Source organism: Rhipicephalus sanguineus, chromosome 3 (assembly GCF_013339695.2).
Source record: "Rhipicephalus sanguineus isolate Rsan-2018 chromosome 3, BIME_Rsan_1.4, whole genome shotgun sequence".
NCBI classification, from domain to species: Eukaryota; Metazoa; Arthropoda; class Arachnida; order Ixodida; family Ixodidae; genus Rhipicephalus; species Rhipicephalus sanguineus.
In genome coordinates, this window is record NC_051178.1 from 202,042,541 (window position 1) to 202,065,288 (window position 22,748).

Consider the following 22,748-nt stretch of genomic DNA (forward strand, 5'->3'; position numbering starts at 1 on the left):
AAGAAAAGTGCACAGGAGCAAAAGAAACATACTAGTGTTCTTGAGAAACGTTTCACGTTAGTCGTGACGCAGGTAACCTGTTCATTCTATCCGCTGGTGTTGCGTTAAGCAGGCGTAAGTTTCAAAACTATGGCGCATTGTCCAAATGGAACGTACAAAGTGCGAAAGCATTCACGCACATCAAGAGTAAACTCTCTCTGCTGTCGTGTAGAGTCCAATTTTCCCTTCCGTCAGTCGAAAAAAAAAAACGAAATGAGCAGATAGGCTAGAGTAGCGAACATAGAAAGAAGCCCCGGAAGTCGTTCTGGAAACTCGAAAAACGCTGTAGACGATGAGGCAAGTTAGGAGCACAAGACGAGGCGGTGGCTTTAGTGAAGAAAAAAAAACAAAAGAAAAAAAAAGATTTCACATTCGCAGCGAAGGACACGGAAAGCTCGCCCGTAACCATAAATATTAAATCCGCAATCTATGACGGGCCGGAGGGATAAAGATCACAACGCAAGCCGCAATTCTCAGAGAAAAGCGCGGAACACCACGTAGAAAAAGAAAAAGAAGAAAAAAAGTGGTGTCCCGTCTCTCTTCACGCTCGGCGAGACGCCCAGTCGCATTATCCTATACGCAGCGAGAAAGAGACGCCATCGACTGGTGTCCTTCACGTGTGGCTGGGGGCGGACTCTCCTGCATAAAAGAGGTGCTTGCGCAGGATACGCTTTGTCGCGAATTCGTTGTGTGTCTTGATAAGAATGGAAAGGTCATCATTTACAAACTGCAAGGAGTAAGGCTCTGCTTTAATTGTAAGCTTGAAGATGTCGCTCACTTCGTCCAGTTACATTCCCTAGAACACAATATTCGCTCAATATTCACAATATTCTTTCATCATGAATATTTGCGAGAATGACTGATGAACGTAGTGGCAACGCTGCAGCACGCACGTCTGGCCGAAGGGGTCGACCTTGAAGACAACTTTCTTGGCAATGAATAGAAGGCTACAGAGCCAAATTGCGGGAATGCTAGAGCTAATGAATGCAGTCCCACAATTGCGTTGGCGTTTTCTACGTGAGAGATATAAAAAATTCACCGACGATTACGGTACCGCCTAATGCTAATTCTGAGCGCAGCTTCGTGTTGGGGCAACGCCCCCTGTGTTTGAAGTTGTGATTATCCGCAGTTGTAGCAATGTAACATTCGTTACATATTGTCACAGAAACTGCCAGCGCTTGAGTGCTACGCACACCACTCTGTGCACTGCAGGCGTCGCGAACCAAGCGAAACGCCGACAGCCCCGTTACGACAAGCGTAGCCAGCCGCAGTGCACTTGCCAGCCCTGCATGCTCCCGAGCTCCGACCGAGAGGCCATGCGCGTGTTACGGAGGAAGAAAGCGAGGTTGAAGGCCAGTGGCTCGTGATGTCGACAGACTCCGCGTTCGCTCTCTTTCGTCCTCGTTCGCTCTATCTGTTACGCCGATATAAACCAACGGCGACGCCTCTGAACGCAGGAACGGGCGCCTAAGAGCTGCGCTCTAAAAAGCTCTTCGTTTTTTAGGGGAAGCTTTTTGAGACGAAAAGCAGCACACACCAGTGAGATGTTTACATTTGGTTTACTTTATGCACCGTCATTTCGCGTTTTTTTGCACGCGTGGGAAATTCGCACCTTTACGTGTGCCTCGAACGCTACATGGCGTATGCGTGTTCAGATGAGCGTCCGTCTCCTTCTGGCTCTTCCGTACACTCACCGCAGAAAGTTGCGAAGAACTTCGTCTACAAATGGCCGTCTAAGCAGACTAAGTAAATACTATGCAATGCTGATGCGGCGTAGCCACCACTTTCCACAGCGGTATTAAACGCGCGAACAACCGGACTACTTCGCATAGCATTACACGGGCAGAAGCTCCGCCCCCGTAGCTTTCCCTTCATTGCCAAGAAAAGCTGTCTGCGACTATAGTGCTGCGCCGCTGCCGCTCTAGCTGACAGGACCGCCTTAGTTACCACTAGCAAGCACCAACGCCTCCTCTATTTTTTTTTTCGCTGCAAGGATTCATCGGGAATGCACGTACAACGTATTATCGACACAGATCGAATTACTACCTACAGCGGAAAGTGACCCGATGCTAATCATCAATGTTCGTTACGTGTGGCGCCGAGTTTGCGGTATTCTGAACTGAGCGGCCGGATACTTCCGTTGAACCTTAGGAGTAGTAGTGAAATAATTATATTTAGTTATATTCGCTTTCTCACTTCGTCGTCTGACCGAGTACCTCTTCCCGCGTATGTTGCTATCAAAATTAGCCTCATCTGATCAGTGCATAAGCGTGTATAGATATATATGTACACCACGGTATACCATGGCTAAATGTGGTTACGGAAATGGAGGAGTGTCCCGGCCTGAATTCCAGCGGCTATTCGTACAAAAATCACTTGGCATTTAATGAGAACAGGCAACGTAAACTTGTGTTACAAGAAAGAATAGTGATAACTGGATTATTGGAGTCTACTGTTACTGCCCCCTTTGTTTATTTTTCTTGTTTGTAAAAAAAGGAGCTCCGCACTTGGCGTTAATCGTAATGCTGAGTCTACCGTCTCTACAACACGTACTTCGTGTGTTGTCTTTGAAAAATTAATAAATGTTTTTCTAGCGTTACGGAGGTTTAAACTTGAAGCGCCCGAAGTTCGGGGACGACCGTGCAGACAAAAGAACAAAGACACAAGATAACGCAAGCCGGGCGTCGGATTTTGAGTACCCAAAGACATTTGGGTACTCAAAGTGCACAGGTGCGATATTTCTAGAATTCCTTTTCTTTTTTGGCGACAACGTGATTAAAATGATACTTCATCTTTGACGTAAAAGCTAACAGCAGAGCCCGCTTTACAAGACACAAATGCTGTAGAACTAGCTCGCGAAGCGCGGTCAGTGAACAGAGGCGCCCAAAGTTTATATTCGCATTACATCCCCTCGTAGATGTCATTAATACAACTTTTTCTAATCATCTACCCTCTGTACAAAACCCGTGTAAGGTGTCGCATGTTTACATCTGACCAGCATTCTAAGGAGAAAAAAAAGCTTACCTCTTACTCTTTTGGGTGGGTTTTGACCTGCCACGTATATAGCTGTCTTTAAAGATACACGAGTGACTAACTCTCTTTTGGAGAGTCGCGCCACCCACGACTCTTCGGTGAGAGTATAATTATCTCCAAAGACCCCCAAAGGAATTATGCATGCGGCAACGCAAGACTCACCAAAAGAATAGCAGGAAAGAAGATAACTTTTTAAGGGCTCGTTTCACAGCGAAAGCTGTTATGAGATCACAACAAGGGCCGTTTTTGGCGCCGTAGTTGTCCGCTGCCGCCGCCGCCGGTGTCCGTAACCACTATCGCTCGAAATAAAAAAACGAAATAAGAAAAAATTTCCAGGATGGAACGATGTTCGAGCCTGGGCCTTCTGCGTGGGAGCCCAGTGTTCTACCTCGGAACCATTTTTTTTTCTTTATTGCCTTGCAAATCAAGACTATTTACATACTCACAAAAAAAACAAGGGTAGAGCTATACGATTACAAAGTGCAATTCTGAGAGGGCAGGAGGATGTACCAGAGTGGATTTCACGAGTGGAACTATTGTTGCGCATGCCAAAGTTTTGATTGTAGTCAGCTCAGTGCTGACGGTTCATAATTACCTCGGAGCCATGCCGGTGCTTGAAACTGCGCTGCAAAAAGACCGTATGCAGGCTTCATGTCGCGAAGGAACTACATTAACACATGCAATGTAGCGTGGTAGAAGAGTAAAATAACAACCAAGCGTCACACAATGCGAATTTTGTAACCAGGCGTCACACAATGCGAATTGCGCAACGAGTGGGTTGTTGAATGCTTCCAACCCATTACAAAGGGCTCTCCCATAATTCTTCATCGTCATCAGCCGCAGCATCAACAAAGTGCACAGAATGCCTTAAAGGTGTTTAGCGGGTACCACGATTCTCTGCAGAATGACGAAAAATGAAATAGTGGCTGCTTCCCTACTTCAAAAAATTATGATCATTTATAGCGTAGTGGGTTCCTCGCAAGTGCACTTCTATAGGTTGCCAAGGAAGCCCATGAGGCTCCCATTATGCATTTCCTCAGGGTCTCAATAAAGTTATTTCCCTGTCTCTCTCTTTCTCACGTTGACCTATGTTGTATAGCGTGGTGGAAGAGTAAAATAACGACCGGGCGTCACACGATGTGAAGTGTGGGTCGTTTAGAGCTTCCAACCCATTACAAATGGCTCAGCCATTATTCTTCATCGTCATCAACAGTCGCATAAACAAACTGCGCGTAATACCTTACATGTGGTAGCTCGTTTCTCCGAAGAATGACGACTCATGTCGTGGTGGGAGCTTCCCAACTTCACAAAAATTATGATTTGTGGCGTAGTGGGTACTTTGCTAGTTTACTTGTATTAGTAGCCACAAGAGAGTTTATAACGGGCTCTAGAAATACCGCTCTTCTAGCTTTCGCTGTGACTGTGCTGCGCTTTCCGCGCAGGCCTGGCGTCTTTTTTCTTTGTTATGCACAATATTAATGAGCACTAATAGACAATAATGCCAAGGAGAGTATAGGGGATGTTATTAGTAGTAAATGTAAGGTAAATGTGAAGAAATAAAAGTAGACGAAAAGATAACTTGCCGCGGGCAGGGACCGAATCTGCGACCTTCGAATAACGCGTCCGATGCTCTATACCACTGAGCTACGGCGGCGGTCATCCCCTCGTCCGCTTTATGGGGTATATATGTGCATTTAAACCTAGGAGTGTTAGCCAGCGCCGATCGCAGTCTTGGCGGCGAGTGTGGAACACTCTTTTTCTGCCTGTTCGCGTCACGTAACACGTGATCTTTTTTACGAGCCGGCAGCGGACCAATAATCCCTCGCATACTACCTGAAGGCATCAAGTCTGCCAGAACGAGACCCTCGCTATGATTGAAGGAAAGGTGACTTTTTAAGGGCTCGTTTTTCATTGTTAGACGCAGTATTAATGAGAACTATCAGACAATAATGCTAACGAAAGTATAGGGGGTGTTATTCGTAGTAATTAGGATATAAGTGTGAAGAAAGTAAAGTGGACGAAAAGATAACCTGCCGCCGGCAGGGACCGAACATCTGTCTGTGTCCGCTAGTTCTCATTAAAAGAATAACAGGTACTGACGTTTGTATTAACAGGCGTTCGTTCTCGGGACACGTATAAGCACTACATATCAGCTTACCGCTTCTGGTGTTGACAATACCCACGTTGCCATTGGCAGTGTTACCCAACCGTAAACTGGCTATACAACACATATGCGGCTGTTCAGCATATATATGTGTGCGTATAAAATTTATACAAATCTTTAGCGTCACTTTGTAACGTGTCGCTCAGGAAAAAAGTTACGCCACAGTCACCTACCCGCCGCATGCTTCGCATAACATCGACTCCCACAGTACGTGGGATCTGCCGAATTTTTTAAGAGTGAATGCCAAGTCGTCACTTTTTTGTTTCCCTGCTTCAGTGGGTATGACTGAAATTACAGTGCCGAAATTATGCGTTATTCTGCATTTTTCACTTCATCTTATGTGCAACTCCACGTTAATACCAATCAATCAATCAAACAAATAATTACTTTTTTTTGCGTGAGCAGGTTTGAGCTCACTAGAGCTGAGTGGCATTAACCATGCCGTACGTACCTCACGCATTCCTGTCATCGGCGGTGATACCCCGGAGAAAGAACAGGGGAGGACGACAGTTTGCTCTTCACTGCATCTTGAAGCATTCTGGCTTCATTTATGTTGCTTGGTTTTATGCCCGTGCGATTGCTTTCAGTCCAACTGGTTACCGTGACAGTATTCTATGCCTTAATTTTTTTTTTTTTGCGAGATATTCGTGAGCTTGATGTGTCACCTCCGGCGATACCACCTACGATACCCTTGAACATGAAAGCTACGTTTCGAGTTTAAGGTATAAAATATATGTTTTATCAACTATGAAGAAAAGTCGGTATCTGAGCCACTTAGTTCATGTTGCTTGAAAATGCCGGAAAAAATACGACATATATGTGAAAGACAACAGACGTACACAACGCTGGATGCAAACGTACGCGAGACCTGCAGAAATACAACTGTGCTCAAAAAAGAAACGGCGCTCACTTTTAACCTGCAAAACTGATACGAAAAATGAGCACTAAAGCACTCATAAGGGCACTTGGATATAAAAAATAAAATAAGGAGTCCCACTAGTCACGACACATTTTTTTCTTTTTTTTTTCATGTGAAATATTTTCTCACACTTCACGCGCTGTCATGGGCAAAAATGACCGGCCGCCCGGGAGAGGCGTTCATACGGAGACGCTTATTCGTGAAGAGTTCCAGAGCACAGAGAAAAAACAGGGTTAAGCAGCGATTATTTCTTCCTTTCATTTTGTTTGAACTCCTCTCATCCCGCAACGAAAAAAAAAATACTGATTAGCCCGTGATACGACGTTTCACTAAGCTGCCCTCCATCATCTCTCCTTGACCTCCCTTAGGCACCACGAGAGAGAAGTATCTAAGAACAAAAACGTGAAGAAGATTCACAAAGAGAAATTTCCTCCTAATCCGCGTACAAATAGAAACACAGCCGATGGCGGGCAAACATGGAGGCCTCTGCGGATTGCGGTTTATGAATATTAACCGGCTTGTTAGCTGCAAACAGAAAGGCGACGGAGTCCAGAGCCTTGTCCTTTCGTTTCTTTTTATTCTGCTTCCTTCTTTTTTCTCAATAATTGAGTTATCTCATAACCGGTCTAATGGCAAACGATCGAAGATGATCTGCATCGCGAAGAAGAGAAAAGAGAAAAGCATGATGTTTGACGAAAAAGAACCACGAATTCGCGCAAGAAATAAAGCGTACACAAAAGAATAAAGCCGCGAAAACTTGCGCGCTTTCGAGAACAAATCGCGGATTCTCAGGCAGGCGCGCATCATTTCCCAGCTTAAACCGAATATTTAAAGCGTCGGCACGAGTTTAAAGCGATTGCCAGGGCATATACCATTGCGGCTGTTTACGCTTCCATTAGCAGCGACCCATGGCTTTCACTATACAAGTAAGCAATATCCAAGTCACAGGCTTATCGGACCGAAGTCGCAGATGATCATTGAATTTTTCACAGCGCCTGAGAAAAGTCAGATAAGACTGGTAACGCGATAGTCAATTTGTTCTTTATGTAGCCCACACCACACATGATCCTGCCTTGTCTGTGAATACATTGTTGCTGCTCAGCACTCTGGTCTTTCGTGAGCATCGGCGATCACGACGGTGCCTGTACCCGCGCCCCGGTGGTCTAGTGGTTATGGCACTCGACTGCCGACCCGAAGGTCGCGAGATCGAATCCCGGCCGCGGCAACCACATTTCGACGGCGGCAAAATGCTGGAGGCCTGTGTACTTAAATTTGGTGCACGTTAAAGAACACCAGGTGGTCGAAGTTTCCGGAGCCCTCTACTACGGCGTCCCTCATAATCATATCATGGTTTTGGAACATAGAACCCAAACAATTATTATTATTAACAATTATTATTATATCGTTCAATAGAAGCACCTAGAAGGCACGTATCACGCCTTCGTAGAAATTTTTTTGACAATGACACGAAACCAGCAGAAGTGGTATACGTATAGGCATGTGTGTGTCACTTTGCCGTTTAGACCGGCAGAAATTGACTGTGATTTACGCTTAGTTGCTCTGAATCGGAAGTACATCGCTAAGAAATCAGTCCAAAAAATTGCGGGCAGTTTGCACTAAGTCGCGCAAAGCTTGGGACAGCAAAGCACGGGCCCGTCGCCGCCCGTACTTCCCGTCGACGGTCACGTCTAGCTTCGAGATGCGCGGCTTCCTCCTAGGGAGTACGCAGCAGCGGAGATAGTGCGCGATGTCTCTATCAGTGGGCGTGTCTTAGCTACTGCGCATGCGCGGCTTTGCCAGGTGGTGCGGTATCTGGTCGCTATACGACGCGATGCTTGCTTCCTGTTTCTGTCTTTTTTTCTCTCTCAACTTCTTTCTCTCTTTCGTTTATATTCTCTCTGGCTCTCTCGTTTTCTTTCTGCATTTCTTTCCCTCTCTTTCTCATTCTGTCTGTGCTACGCTTTACTCTCTCCCCTCCTCCTTTCCCTCTTCCTCACCATTTATACAACACCTCACCATACTACACAAGGCTTAGTAAAACGTGTTGTCGGGCTAGTTGCTTCATGTTGATCAAAAGGTAAGTACGCAACCCAAGGTAAAGAAAAAACAGGAGGACAGCAAGGAGCGTCACTTGCAACTGGGTTTATTTGAAGAAAGGCTCCTTTTTATATACACTGCAGACAGGTGCGCAGTTTAGTTTGCACCCAAGAATGATGTACAATCACGTGTATATGAATACACGCTTTCAAAAAATTGCGCTTCTGCTCTACGCAGGGTAACACACTCATCACTGATGCAAACATCTCGTTTCGCATCGATAAAGCAGGCCTCCAATAGTTCACGTGCCACAGCATTCATGCTCCTTCAGAGTGCGCCAATATTTGTAAGATCCGGCCCACACATGCAGGAGTCACAGTGAATAGGTAAATGAGCACTGATCCTTATTTTTGATCGAAACCTCGTGTTCCCTTGCCCTGTCATTAACGCAGCGCCCAGTCTGGCCGATATATACTATGCCGCATGTAAGTAGAATTTCGTAGACCACGCATACCGTGCAAGGTACGTATGGCCTTTTTTGCTACGGAATATGGCCCGCCAGTACATCGCCAACTTCGTCTCACTTGTTGCACAAGTGGAATTTGTACAAGTAGCAACAAAACGCACGACGAACCAAAAAAAGAACGCGCCTCAGAGCTTTGCAGCACGGACGTAACAGTTGATGTCGCACAATCCGGTACCGATGATCGACTGTCATCACGCCTGCGTCCGGCAATTTTTCCCAACGTGTGTTTTGGCATTAGGAACCGAACCAGGTTGGAAGACGTCCAGCTTGATGAGGGAAAGACAGAAGGCATACTCTAGACACATCTCTTGCCCGTCATTATCCCTTTGCTTTTTCGTGCCTTGTCAAAAGCCCGGCAAAGGTGAAGCGAACCCGCAAGAAAGCAGGTGGAGCGTGAGCAAGCCTGCGCCGGTGGCGTAGTTATCATAACCAAGCGGTACACCACAACGCAGCCGCCTCGCAGCCGATTGAGAGTGTTGGCGGAAACGAACTCTCCGGTCAGGCCGTGTTCGCAGCCTGCCAACGCAGAGATGAATGTTCGCCCTCCATATTGTGCTGCGGGCGCCGCTGCTTGACGTTGCGTTCGCAGATGAACGGACTCCCAAATGCTGCTACGCGACCAGATCGCACGCACTCGTTCAAACGCCAACACACTGCGCGCGGAACGCTGTGGGAGAAAGGAGCAGGCGTCTGTGGCAGGGCCGGGCCTCTCGCCGTGCCAGAGGGGAGTCGGGGGCCACTTGGGAAATAAGGCAAGCTCTCGACAGCCGGCCTGCCCCTCCCTCATCCTCTCGGAAGCCAGGCGAAGGCGTTGAATACAGACTAAGTTTCCTTGACTCAGTTTTCCATCCTGCTCGGGCGGCGGCGTGTGGCCGGGAGCAGCAATTGCGGAGGCAGCACAGCAGCAGACCGGCGGCGGATCATAATACGCCGCCCGGTCTCGGCCACCACCACTTCTTCGGACTCGCCGCGCGGCGAACAAAAGCGGCGGCAAAAATACAATCATCGAAATAACCCTCTTACTTTGACCCGCCGCGCCGTTCCCTTCGACAGACCGAGAAAGAAAGAATAACGGCAGCTATCGGCACTCTGTCTCGAGCGATGTTCGTCTGTGTACTTACCCGCACGGGTGCACTCGGCCGGAAGATTGCGATATTTCTGCAAATGACTGCAAATTTCATTTCGCGGCGTACAAGAGAAGGATCAGAGGGCGCCTGTGCCGCGCTTGCGAGTGGCGCAGCAGGCCCGAGCAGCGTGGCTTCGGCGCAGACCTTTTGCATCGTCTCCCTCAACCCTTTCCCAACCTTTTCTCTCTTTCTTATTGTAAAGAAGGTGCACGTGGTGCTGCTGTTGTCTACTTAGTCATCCCTCGCTCTAGACGGCCAAGTACGCAGAGCCGAAGGAGGCTGCGTTGTGTGGAAGTAAATTGTAGACAGCATGCGATAAAATGTTCGCTAGCGGCACATGCCGATATTGTCAAAACAACGTGGCATCATGCATCACTGATCCCTGCTGGATGAGAAGTTGCATATTCGGCATGAAAGAGGAAGAAAGGAAACAGTCTAAGTTGGGCCAGGAAGTGCAGGCAACCATTAATTGTATTTTATGCTCGGGAATTAAAAGTAACGTGGGGATACATACATTTCCCTCATACCTGTACGTATACAAGCAGCTCACGTGCAGTGCCCGGTCCCCATCACCGTACAAAGTTATCTATGTACGCGCTACACCACCGCCAACATCTGTCTTTCCTAAATAAAGCTCCTCAGCACGGGAAACGCTGTATACATTCGCTCATAGAAAACGCATTGCAACGCTTGCAAACAGCGACGCCGGAAGCGGTGGAGCGCTCTCGAAGCGCATATTATGACAGACTGGATGTGCTGGAAACATCAGCCGTTTAGTCAGACTAGTCTGGAAGCAGTTAATGCAGAAGGCGGCAACATTATACGGCAAATATCAGTTCGGCGCAATTCCGCAACATCGACGAAGGTTACAATATTTCCATTCACCTATCTGTAGCACGAGGCTACAATAGACACACCACTCGAATTTCTTAAAAAGAAAGCTTCGAAGTCATCGAAAAAATTCGTCCTTGTTTGGGATACTTTCACGGCTATCTTACGCTTGCTGTAGCAGGATATTTCGACGGATATTAAAAGTTAGAAACTGACATAGTTGGTTACGACCAGGCCGGGTTACATGTTTTTGGGATAGTGCGATAACATTCAAGATGTACCCTCGAAGAGGAAGAAAAGGACGGCTTCAAACTTCTTGGCCGCTGTCAGTTCTGGTCAGACATTCACGAAAAAAATTCGCGCGAAGCAGAAGGCGTTCGTCGCGACGATATATTCGTTCAACCTGCTCATCACGCCCTCAAAAATATTATTAAGAATAAAAAATCGCTTTCAATAATGTTTTCACTAGAAATAACATACTTTCAGAATTATGTCTACTGCACACGATGGTACCGCCTCAATTTCGCGTGCCCGCATGCGCCGCCAAGTCCATAAAATGGCGCGTCCGCGACAACCTTTGCGGTGATGCCGAAGGCATGTTTGGCATATATATTGTCACGTGGCCGTGACGTCGACGAAGTCAGTAGTCTGCGTGTTCAAGACGAAACTCTCTATTATTAGGGGCGAACTTGTGCCCGGAAATAGAACGACCTCAAAGTGCAACAATAACGGCGCAGACAGTCGTCGGGCGTCGAATAATCTGATCAGCGCAAAGCGCGTCGGCATTTATGCATGTGGCAACGAAGATTCCGGGCTTATATATCGTTGGCAGCCGCGTTAGTTCCAGAAAAAGCTCTACTGTTCGCGCTGCGCGCTCAAGCTTATCAGAACAATCCAACAATCGCAGGAATCTATCCTTCTTCACTAATACTACAGACGACGCCCACGGACTCATGGATGGTTGTATGATGTCGTCGCGCAGCACCTCGTCGACTTGCTGTTTTATGGCTTCGCGTTCTCGCGTCGGAAATCGATAGGGACTCTGACAAAGGGGACGAGCGCTTTCTTCCGTTATGATACGGTGCTTTGCAAGTGGCGTTCGTCGAACCTTTGACGACGACGACATCCCTGTGCTGTTGGGGAAGCCTTCGGAGCAGTTCGTATATTTGCAAGTGGGAAGACTTGGGTTGATGTCGAATGTTAGTTCAGGTGTTCGGGTTACCGTAGCAGCTTCGGCAGGTACGGTTTGAGGGTTTTGAGGGTTTTCGCCGTACATGTACGGCATCAACTAACAGGCACCAAAGGGTTTTCGCCGCACATGTACGGCATTGCGTGTATGTTTAAAACGCACGCATTTTTCAACCATTCCTGCCACACTTCGGGAATATATGGAATTTTTTTCACGCGCCGATGTCTGCGTTGTTTTTTTTGTTTGTTTTTTGCTTCGCAAAGCGGCGCGCCGGCTATCGCTCGCGAATCAAAGCGCGTTCACGGTGCGGTTGGTTCAAAACGCATGCCTTTTCCAATCCATTTATCTTGCTTCGAATGTGCTGCCACGCTTCGGGAATACGTGGAATTATTTGCATGCGCCGATGTCTCTTCGTTATTATTATTTTTTTTTATTTCCAAAGCGGCGCGGCGGCTTTCACTTGCGCATCAGAACGCGCGCACGCGGTGCGGCTGGTTTTGGTTTCGTCCTTCAGGTGGTCATCGCTTCTCGCGCCCGCAAAGCTGATGGCTGTCTGGTTTCCAATCTCTCAAAGGGTGACCGCTTGTGACTCTCTCGTTTATTGCTATAATAAACGGTTGATATAAACTGAATCACCTGTGGCGCATACCACGGGCGGTGGTATGCGGGTATGTGCCACATTCGACTGGTGGGAAGGATTTGATGATGTACGTGACAGGTAATAACCTGTGTATCGTGTTCATCATGCGCTTATGTCCTCCTACGCCAATTTTTGTATATACCAAGTTAAGTAGGAGACCATGAGAGCGTCCAAACGTAGGCGGCTGGCTGGCTGGCTGGCTGGCTGCTGGCTGGCTAGCAAGCTAGCTAGCTATCTAGCCGCCTACGTTTCTTAGCCTACGTAGCTAGCTTCTAGCCGCCAACGTCAATTCTGGAACTAACCAGAATTGACGTTGCACCGACATTACGCCTGCACAGGGTCTTTTTCCAAAGTAGTTTCATGACCTAGCGTGGCTATGTGGTAGAATGCCTGACTGCCACGCAGGATGTCTGGGTTTGATTCCTGCTGGGATCCTGACTTTTATTCGTCGGGCCAGCGCTGCCGATGTCGGTTTTTCTTAACGCCATCGCGTTTAAATTACCAATATCTGTTTTCGCCGTTCCTGGGTAGATATAAACTGTCAGTCACCTGTGGCGCATACCCGTATACCCCGGCCCCTGGTATACGGGTATGTGCCACACGTGTCTGGAGGAAAGGGTTTGACGACGTACGCGACAGGATTTTCACTTATTCATGTCCTGACTAGGCAGTCACATTCGTCAAACCCTCTTACCCTCCCGTGCCAATTTTGATCTACATCAAGTTAAGGAGGCGATCCCGAGTGCACCCAGACGTAGGCGGCTAGATAGATAGATAGATAGATAGATAGATAGATAGATAGATAGATAGATAGATAGATAGATAGATAGATAGATAGATAGATAGATAGATAGATAGATAGATAGATAGATAGATAGATAGATAGATAGATAGATAGATAGATAGATAGATAGATAGATAGATAGATAGATAGATAGATAGATAGATAGATAGATAGATAGATAGATAGATAGATAGATAGATAGAAATCATAGAAGCTAATAAAATGCAACAGCTGGGTGACCTCTGTGCAAGCATGCCTCTGTTGCCCTCACCAAAAAGGAAGTTGCTTATCTGGCTGTTATGCAATAAGTCGTGCGATTGCGCTGATGTGTGCGGTTGTAATCTTGCGTATCTATTTCTAGCGTTTTCGCTAATAAAATTTAGTTGAAGTCAGAGCCTCTCATCTGTCATCAGTTGTGTCCTCTCATCTGTCCTCGTTCATTGTGCGCTGGGTAAATATGTCGAGGCAGACTAGAGACTGTGAGAATTGCCAAAACTAAGCCAGGTGCTCCTAAAAGCACCCGTTAGCTGATGCACGAAGCGAAGTATTCTTATGCAAATCGATTGATGCTTTAACTAATCTGCGTGCGCGGCGACAGGGCGCGCCACATTAACCCAAGATCAAGACTGTCCCGTTTTTGCTGAATTCCTGGCGGCCAGACAAAACTCATTCTCGAAGAGCTTTTACTGCGATACCAATTATATGGACACTTTCGGCAGGTTCCTGCCATTGTCATCATCTTCGTGTTCCGTATAAAGTCCAAATCGATTACATCGAACCCCGCCTCCTATGTTCTACGCGCTAGTATAAGGCGCAAGAGTTGGGGACGAACGCGGCTGAAGCAGAGATGACAGTTGCCGGCCATCTCCGTCGCACGGAGGGTGCATGCGATTAACATCATCCCGCATGCAAGGCTCGCCATCGATGGCTCCTCAAGCAGAGAGGAAACGCCCCGCGCATCCTTCGTCGGGCGAAGCAGCAGGATGGGTTGCCAGTGGGGGAGGTGGGAGGGGGGGGGGGGGGCTGCGTCTCTTGAGCAGCAACTGCGAACTTTGATCAGAGGTGCACAGTCGCGACAGCTGGCGCAAGTGCTATCTCGACAGACATTAGGAGACGGCTCGTATACGGGCTGTGCTCTCTCCGCTTACTTCGCATTGAGACCACAGATAGCACGAAAATCGCTTCTCTCCCTAGGGCGTCCGCACTCACTTGAACCAGCGTTTCGTAGAGTTAATCGCTCTCGGATCCAAAAGAGCTAGCTGCTAGCCTTACTTCGTATAACATTCCAATTTGTTGCTGTCGCATTCAATTGTTCGTCCTTGCAGCGAAACTGGGATATTTTTTTTTCTGACAGTGAGCGCCCTAAAAAGAAACTAAAGAGCAACCAGTTAACGGCAAAATCCATTAATTGGGATTGTTAAGTGCGTGAATCATTTAATGCAAGGGGGAAGAGGAATGGTATAGTGCACGTGGATTATTTTATTACATTATTATGACCTCGGCCAGCCAGCCTTAGCCAACGCTACAGTACACTGTACTGTAGCATGGGTCGCTGAGAGCATGGGTCGTCGTACCCTCTCATGAGTGAACTCACTCATACCTACAATCACTTATGAGTGTATTAGTGAGTGCACTCATGGGAAGGGAAGACGTGTTCGGTATGATGACAAAAAAAAATAGATTACTGAACGATAAAAAATTTTCCGGTTTATCGATATTCGCCGTCGACGTCAAATTGTACTGCGCATGCGTTAACTATAGGCGCTGCGCCCATACTGAGTTCTACATGCAGCACTACGCTATCAATATGCTTTATCAAACGTAGTTATCAATCGCAACTGCTTTGACAAATGGAAGGGAGTCTTCTATTGATTGAGATCAATTATACATATCGCAGGCAGCAGCCTATTAAGCGCCAAGTACTTTTTATGTTCTTCCTAACTTTTTAAATTGCTAAATTTACGGCAGATCTGTCATAATAGCGCCTTTGCGAGCTAATTGCCTTTAGCGCATCACCCCCCCCCCCCCCCCCCCCCTCAGCCCAATAGAGCATTGCGTACGAGCTGCTTCTTGGGTCCGGAGTGCGTTGCGCGCCCACTCTCGTGGGGATTGTCGCATCTTGCATTCTTCAGGAAGCGAAAAACGGTTATTTGTTACTTACCGATTGTCCCACAATACTTGTCCTCCGACAGGGACACCGGGCCTATCTCCTGGAATTTGTTTGCCCCGCCACGGTGGTCTAGTGGTTATGGCGCTCGACTGCTGACGCGAAGGTCGCGTGATCGAATCCCGGCCGCGGCGGCTGCATTTTCGATGGAGGCGAAAATGTTTGAGGCTCGTGTACTTAGATTTAGGTGCACGTTAAAGAACCCCAGGTGGTCGAAATTTCCGGAGCCCTCCACTACGGCGTCTCTCATAATCATATCGTGGTTTTGGGACGTTAAACCCCAGATATTATTATTATTATTACACCGGGCCTATCGTCTATGAAACTCAGCTTTCATTCACAGCCTCAGAACCAATGTCCTTGTAGAGGGAGAAGGAGTCTGCAGAGGTTAACACACAGAGAACAGGCGTGCAAAATAGCCAAGTTTCGAGCTACTTAATTACGTGCACTTAAAATCGCTCCAGCACGAAATATCCACACCTTTGTCATAATTACAGCCATTAAAACGTTGAATATTTACCAATTCAATATTAGCACGACCACAAGAAAAACTACACGCTTTCATGTTTCACCTAATATGCAATTTCTTTGATCGACACAGGTCCTCATTTTCTAAAAGCTTGTTATAGATAGCGTGTATACCATGTATATGTTGTGCACATATACTTTTACAACCTCAAATAACTACAGCATACACCTGGAGCGCACTTACAAATAATGTAATTTGTGAGGTTTTACCGTATGATTATGACACACGCCGTAGTCATAGTACTTGAAGAATTAGAAAGCTATGGTATTCGCGGCATCCCACTTTCCCTCTTAAAATTTTACTCTGAGTGTCTTCGCAATGTGCACAAATTAACGATTCATTATCTTCTCTTCAGGCAATAACTACAGGGGTTCCGCATATAGCATTTTATGGCCGCTACTTTTTAACTAATACCTAAATGACATTGTCGAAATCAGTGATATACGCGCAGCAAGTTTCTAGCTGCTTACTGCTCTTCCTGTGACATCCCAATTTCTTGCTATCGCATTCATTGCTTCGCCCTTGAGGCGAAACTGTGACTTTTTTTAAGCTAACACTCTATAACAGCTTTCTGTTGTTGTTTTTTTTTTGCCACGTGTCATTTAGTGTCTTTTGGTATCGGCATGCAAGCACAACAGCAGCCAAGGTTAATAAAGTATACCAACTACAAAAGAAAGCGATTAGGTATATAGCAAATGTCAACGAGCACTCCCTTGCAATAAGACATAAGCAATCCCCGTTTCATAACAACCGCGCCTTTTTGGATATCTTTGTGCTGGAAACATAGGCTACTCCGTACCCTACTAGTAACCAACAACACTGGAACATTGCATTCTGTAGAACACACTTTGGGCGACAAATGCTGCGTTTTATTGTTCTTGTTTTATTATATAAATTACTTCAAGGAAGACTAACGATTGAAAAATGCAGTCCACGTAACATGAGGGAAGCACTTTCATCGTGAATATTGAGAAAATAGTAAGTCAGGCATTACTGAAACTGTCTATGTATATTGTGCTTTGTGTTGATGTATATCTTAAACTGTACTTTGCAAATTGGGTAGCAAGGAAGCCGTTCACGTATATTGCAATTTGTGTACATAACATTGTTGTTCATTTATAGTGCATTTTTTTGTTTCTGTATAGTTTACGTTGTACTTCGGAATCTGCGCACTAAGAAACTGTTTACGTATTTAGAGTTTGTCTGTACAGCATTGCCGTTCATGCATATTTACATTTGTACTGCGCAAAACCTTACATGGTCTATGTTCGTTGTTCTGTTACCGATGTCTTCATTGCTTTCCATATATAGGGTTTTGCATTAGGGCGGGTCGACGTTGAAATGGAATAAAACAAGCTGTGTGTGAGATATTAACGAATTTTTTTAAAGGTCCATGTATGTCATTATGTATGGAACATAACATTGGTCAAATGTCCGCCGCGTCTTCTCACGATGGCACGGATCCAAGTGGTACAATTTTTCAGTGACTCTATCACACAGACCCGAATGAATTTGAGTGATGGCCTTGGTTACGTTCACTTTTAGGGCATCGGTCTATTGAAGCTTATTGGTATCGAGCTGCGACTTCAGGAAACTCCACAGAAAAAGTCTAGCTAGGTCAGATCGCACGATTTTGGTGGACAATTCAGGCCACCTGTGCGAGAGTCTCCATATCCCCAAATCATTCATGCAAAATGTCCATCGTACGAATTACTTCCGCTGTGTGGCACGTAGCTCCGTCCTGCATGAGCCACATGCCGTCTACGTCGATATCGTCCGAATTCGGTCAAAATAATTTGGTTATCATCTTTTCGTAGCGCTCTCCGTTGATGGTGATGGCCTCACCAACGTCGTTTTCATAAAAAGTATGGACCAATGGCGCCAACGGCCCCAAATTCGCGCCAAACAGTGAGTTTTTGTGGATGGATGGTCGCCTGGTGAACCTCGTGTGGACTGACGTTGTCCTATATGCGGCAGTTGTGCTTGCTAACATAGCCATTCATTCAAAAATGCGCCTCGTCGCTAAACATGATTTTTCGGCGCGACGTTCATCATTTGGACGTGCTGCTCAATCGTGTTACTTGACATGGTTATTTGACATCAGTGATTGAATAATAAACAACAAATTAGACAGACGCCATAAAAAAAAACGTGGCCGCCACAGATTGCCAACATCGACCCGCCCGTGATGGAAAACCCTATATCAGGGAGGCTCGGGTTCTCCTTAGTGACAAACGTCACTTTTCTTCCGAACATGCCCTCATCCTTGGGATGAAATACTATTGAATTGAATGACGCCATCGTGTGACGCCATTATGACGTCACATAAGATGACGTCACGTGATGATGTCATCATACGAAATCATCGCATGGTAAAAGGCGTGCCGATTTAGGAGGCAGCGCTAAACTTGGTGAGGTGCAGAAAGCTTGCAATGCTTCCGATCCTGGAGGCAGTGAAAAACCACGTTAGGTGCAGAAAGCTTTCGCGGGGTGGAGGGCAAGGATCAATACATCAACTGAGAAGAAAAAGAAGATGGCTCGCAGTTAATCACAAGTTTACCAACACAACCAGTGCGAGTGCCACTCTCAGAACCCTAAGTCTTGCATTAGGTTTGACATCGCAATGAAAATGACATCCTCTCTCGTCAATTGACGAGGGTAGCGATGCGGGCTTGTTGGTCTGTCATGGTTCTTGGATGTGAGCGCGAAGAGCGCCAGTGTGTGTGTCTTCTTCCCTTCGTCCTTGTCTCTTCGCGCTCTCTCGTCAAATCGCCGAACACGGAGTGGTTTCTTCATCTCAGGAAAGAGGAAGAAGTCGCTTGGCGCAAGATAGTGCGAATAAGGTGGATGCTGCAAAAGTTCATAGCTTAACCGGTGCGCGGCGACAACGGATGCTTGGGCCAAATGGACAGGTGCATTGTCGGCCAGGAGACGGACGACTTTGCTGATCATGCCACGACGTTTTTGTTTCAATACATCACGCAGTTTCTCCAGAAGGTTGCAGTAGTAATCGCTGTTGAGGGTCTTGCCCTTCGGAAGGTAAGCGGTTAAGATTACCCTGCGGCTATTCCATAAAACGGACAGCATCACCTTCTTGGCAGATAGGCCTTTGCCATCTTGGGAGGGGGGAGGGGGGGATGATGGATGTTTCCACTCTTTGCTCATTTCTTTGGTCTCCGGATCGTAGAGGTATACCAGCACTCGTCCATAGTGACGAGAAGAGCAAAAAGCAGAAAAATCGTCTTCATTCCGCTCCAACAGAGTAAAAAATCTTCTGAGAAAAGACGCGGCGAGATTGCTTTTGAATAAGTGTCAATAAACGAGGTACCCAGCGTGCAGACACCTTATATTCATGTGCAGTTCCTCATGAATAATCCTCCACGCAGTTCCGTAACTTAGTCCAGTCTGCGCCATCACTTTTTCCATTGTCTATCTACTGTCGTCGAGGATAACGGCCTCCACGTTCTTCACCATGGCAAGATCATCCTTGATTGTGGTTCTACTCGCTCGTGGCTCATTTGTCAGGAACATGTGAGCACTTTGAAAGTTCCTCTTCCACCTCACAACGGCGTCAATATGATGAGATTTCATCCTCATAGACAGCTTTCATTTCGTCACAGAATTGGCTTGCGTTAAGGCCCTTCAAATGGGAAACTTTATGACACCTCGGGCTTCAAATTTGCTGTGGAAAGATAACTAAAGTGGAAAGAGAACTACTTTAGACAATGATTTGATACTTGAGATGATACTGATTATGCAGAAAAAAGTTTAATCTAAATATCTCTATGACTTTTTTATTATATTTGGAACTTTGGATACCTCCTCGTATGACTTAGGCGGGATCACTCACTCAGGCTCGTGGTTTGACCTGAGCAAGCCTGAGTGAGTCCGTTAGCATAAAATTAGCTTTTGACAGCGAGGCTGTTCTAGCTCTGCGTAATGTCGTGACCAAAAAACTATCATCATCATGAACGGGCATGTGCCACAGAAATGGGGCAACAGACGGGTGGCGTGCAAGGGGGTGAGAGAAAGAAAGAAAGAAGAAAGAAAGAAAGAAAGAAAGAAAGAAAGAAAGAAAGAAAGAAAGAAAGAAAGAAAGAAAGAAAGAAAGAAAGAAAGAAAGAAAGAAAGAAAGAAAGACATGGAAAAAAAGAGAAAGAGAAAAAAAATGTTGGCAAAAATATTCCCTGAAGTTCGTCCTCAGCATTCCCGCTCCCGATGCGAAGACGCGGGTTTCTTCCTTTAGAATTTCGCGTACCACCAGGACAGGACAGGAGAGAGAAGTGCATGACAGGTAGGGTGCTGACTCCATATTTGGAGTCCCGCCCTGTCACGCATTTCTCTCTCCTGTCCTCGTTAAAAGTATCGCTGTAATATTTGAAGTAAGAAAATATCACCAGCTAGCCCCGCAGCGTGTTTTGTGGAGTCAAGACAAAAAAACGCGAATTCCGGTGTGCAAAGATGGCTTCACGGCAGTGCTTGACAGCTATGCGGAAAAGCCAGCTTTGCGGCAATACGCAGAGATAATTTTTAGAAAACTTTCCGCGAATCGTTGCTGACAGTGCGGGTTATACAGGAGAAAATACAGTATATATAACAGGTAGAGTCGGAACGCAAACATAATGTCGTAACTATGCCACAGCGTTCCTGATTTATCGTTTGTACCACCGTAACCGGTAGTACTAGCTTGAGTTTCGATCGTAAGTCGACCCTCCAGCTTAAAGGGCCCGTGACACCAAAATCGAAACCTCGAGATGTTTATGTTCTTTGATTGTCCTGTATATGTAGGCTCTTCTGGCCGATTATTAGTGGCGAACGTTGCCTCTAAGGCATTTTAATTTGGTTTTAAAGTAAGCGTGAGTACTCGTCTGAGTTGACAGCACTTCGCAACATCGCCACTAGTATGACATAGACAAGGCCTCGTGTGACGTTCCATAAGAAAAGCGAGCATTGTCGACGTCGCAAAAGATTCGCGCGGCGCACACAATACCACGACTCGCGCCCAACGCGGGCAGTTGTCGCCCCTCTCGCTCTGTTGTCGGCCTGCTCTCAAGGTGGTTTTGGCAGCTTACGCCAGGAATACTTTTCTTTTTTCCTGAGGGGGACACGCTCAAAGCACAAACATCGTTTCATTATTCACCACGCGCGAGTCCCCCGATTTGAAAACTGCGCGTTCAGCGTCACGAACGCTTGAGCACACGTGGTCTTAGGCGCTCCCCGCTGTGAGGCGCTAGTTTCTTACCAATTTATGCGGGCGTTTTGAAGTGACGCTAAAATTGGTCACAATTAACGACGCTAGCGTTAATTATAAGATACGTTAGAGCATTTACGATTCAATTTCGGCATTACCATACACAAGGCTATAAATTACAGTAAAAAAGTCCCAAACAAAGATTTCGCTGTCAGGGATCCTTTAAGATTTCAAACTTCGATAAACTTCGACCTACAATCGTGTAAGTACGGTGCCTTTCGTAGCGTATGTTTTCGTTACGCCGATATTGATACATAGATCAATACCACAATGAAAAAAATGCAAACATAGGACATTTTGGCAAAATTTCTGGAGGCGTATATGGCAGAAAAATTGAAGTAATATTATTTAGCTTTGCGCACCTAACACAAACCTCTTTGCTTTGTATGTATACTAAATGTGGCACTGAAATGAGAAACGATACCCTCAGAATAAATTTTCTGAGAAACAACACTCGGACGACATTCTGCGAAATTCAGAAGGCTCCCACGTGACCAAAATTTTTTTTATCTCCAAAATATTCCAGCAATTCACTGTTTTCAATGCAATAAGCCAGCACGATTTTTTTCAAATATATTTGAGATGGTCGCCAAAATGGCTATGAAGTTTGGCGTGGAATGACCCAACTATAAATTGGGTAGATGTCCTCTTTCGCTGCGTGTTCATGTCTAGCCTTGTATATGTATAATGGGTACTGAACGGATGAGAAATTGTGGAACAAGGAATGTCACTGGAGCCAACATTTCTACTCATAAGGGCAACAGCCACTTCCCTTTATAAGGTAATCTTATTCACTAGAGCTCAAGAGTTGTAGTTGTGCAGGCTAACAGCTTATCATCTTGGAATATGACAGCGTAAAGGCTTGCCTCGAAACTGAGAGCTATGGAAAAAAACGGTGTTTGATCGAATGGAGTGTCTTTTCCTATTATTATTTTTTTTAATGAGTAAGCGAAGTGAAGCTATTCCTCTGCAGGGAAAAGCTAGCAGCTGAATTTTTCAAAATGTAAAACGGTGCGGCCAGAGGCAGCATGATTTTGCACCACCACAGTGAAAATGACATGGAAGTGCAACAGAATAATATGTGCCACTTTTTTTTTTTTTGACACCTGAAACGCAAGCAAGAAGTAGCTACTCAAGAACTTATCGCCAGCTCTGTGTAGTGGTGGTGGTAGTGGTGGTGGTGGTAGTGGTTTGAAGAGGAAAAGGCGCCTAATTTCTGCAGCCCAGTCGGGAGCACGGCGCAGCGCCTGTGTAGTTACTCAGATGTCCGTTAACAGTCTGGGCAAGTGTTAATGAACACCCCCTCCCCGAGAAGCACCTTAGCAGTCCTTAACATCGTAGCTTTCCTTAACATCCGCATTTCCACACATGAAGTATACTGCTGGAATGAACATTGCGCAAACTTCCAAATTTTGATCACTACATAGCGAGACTTATATTGCATAATGCACTCTCAATCCAGTTAGTGCGGCTTTACTGAGTCCCCCAATAAGTTTGTGTGTTGTCAATCAT

At 46.1% G+C, this 22,748-nt stretch overlaps 1 protein-coding gene across 1 annotated transcript in view; it reads right to left on the reverse strand.

The window, feature by feature from the left end:
* Positions 1–9,991, reverse strand: part of LOC119388123 (hemicentin-2) — a 170,900-nt gene extending 160,909 nt beyond the window's left edge. The window contains exon 1 of the mRNA XM_037655771.2: positions 9,840–9,991. The gene's annotated coding sequence lies outside the window, so the exon portion shown is untranslated. The remainder of the gene's footprint in view (positions 1–9,839) is intronic.
* Between the last annotated feature and the right edge of the window lie 12,757 nt (positions 9,992–22,748).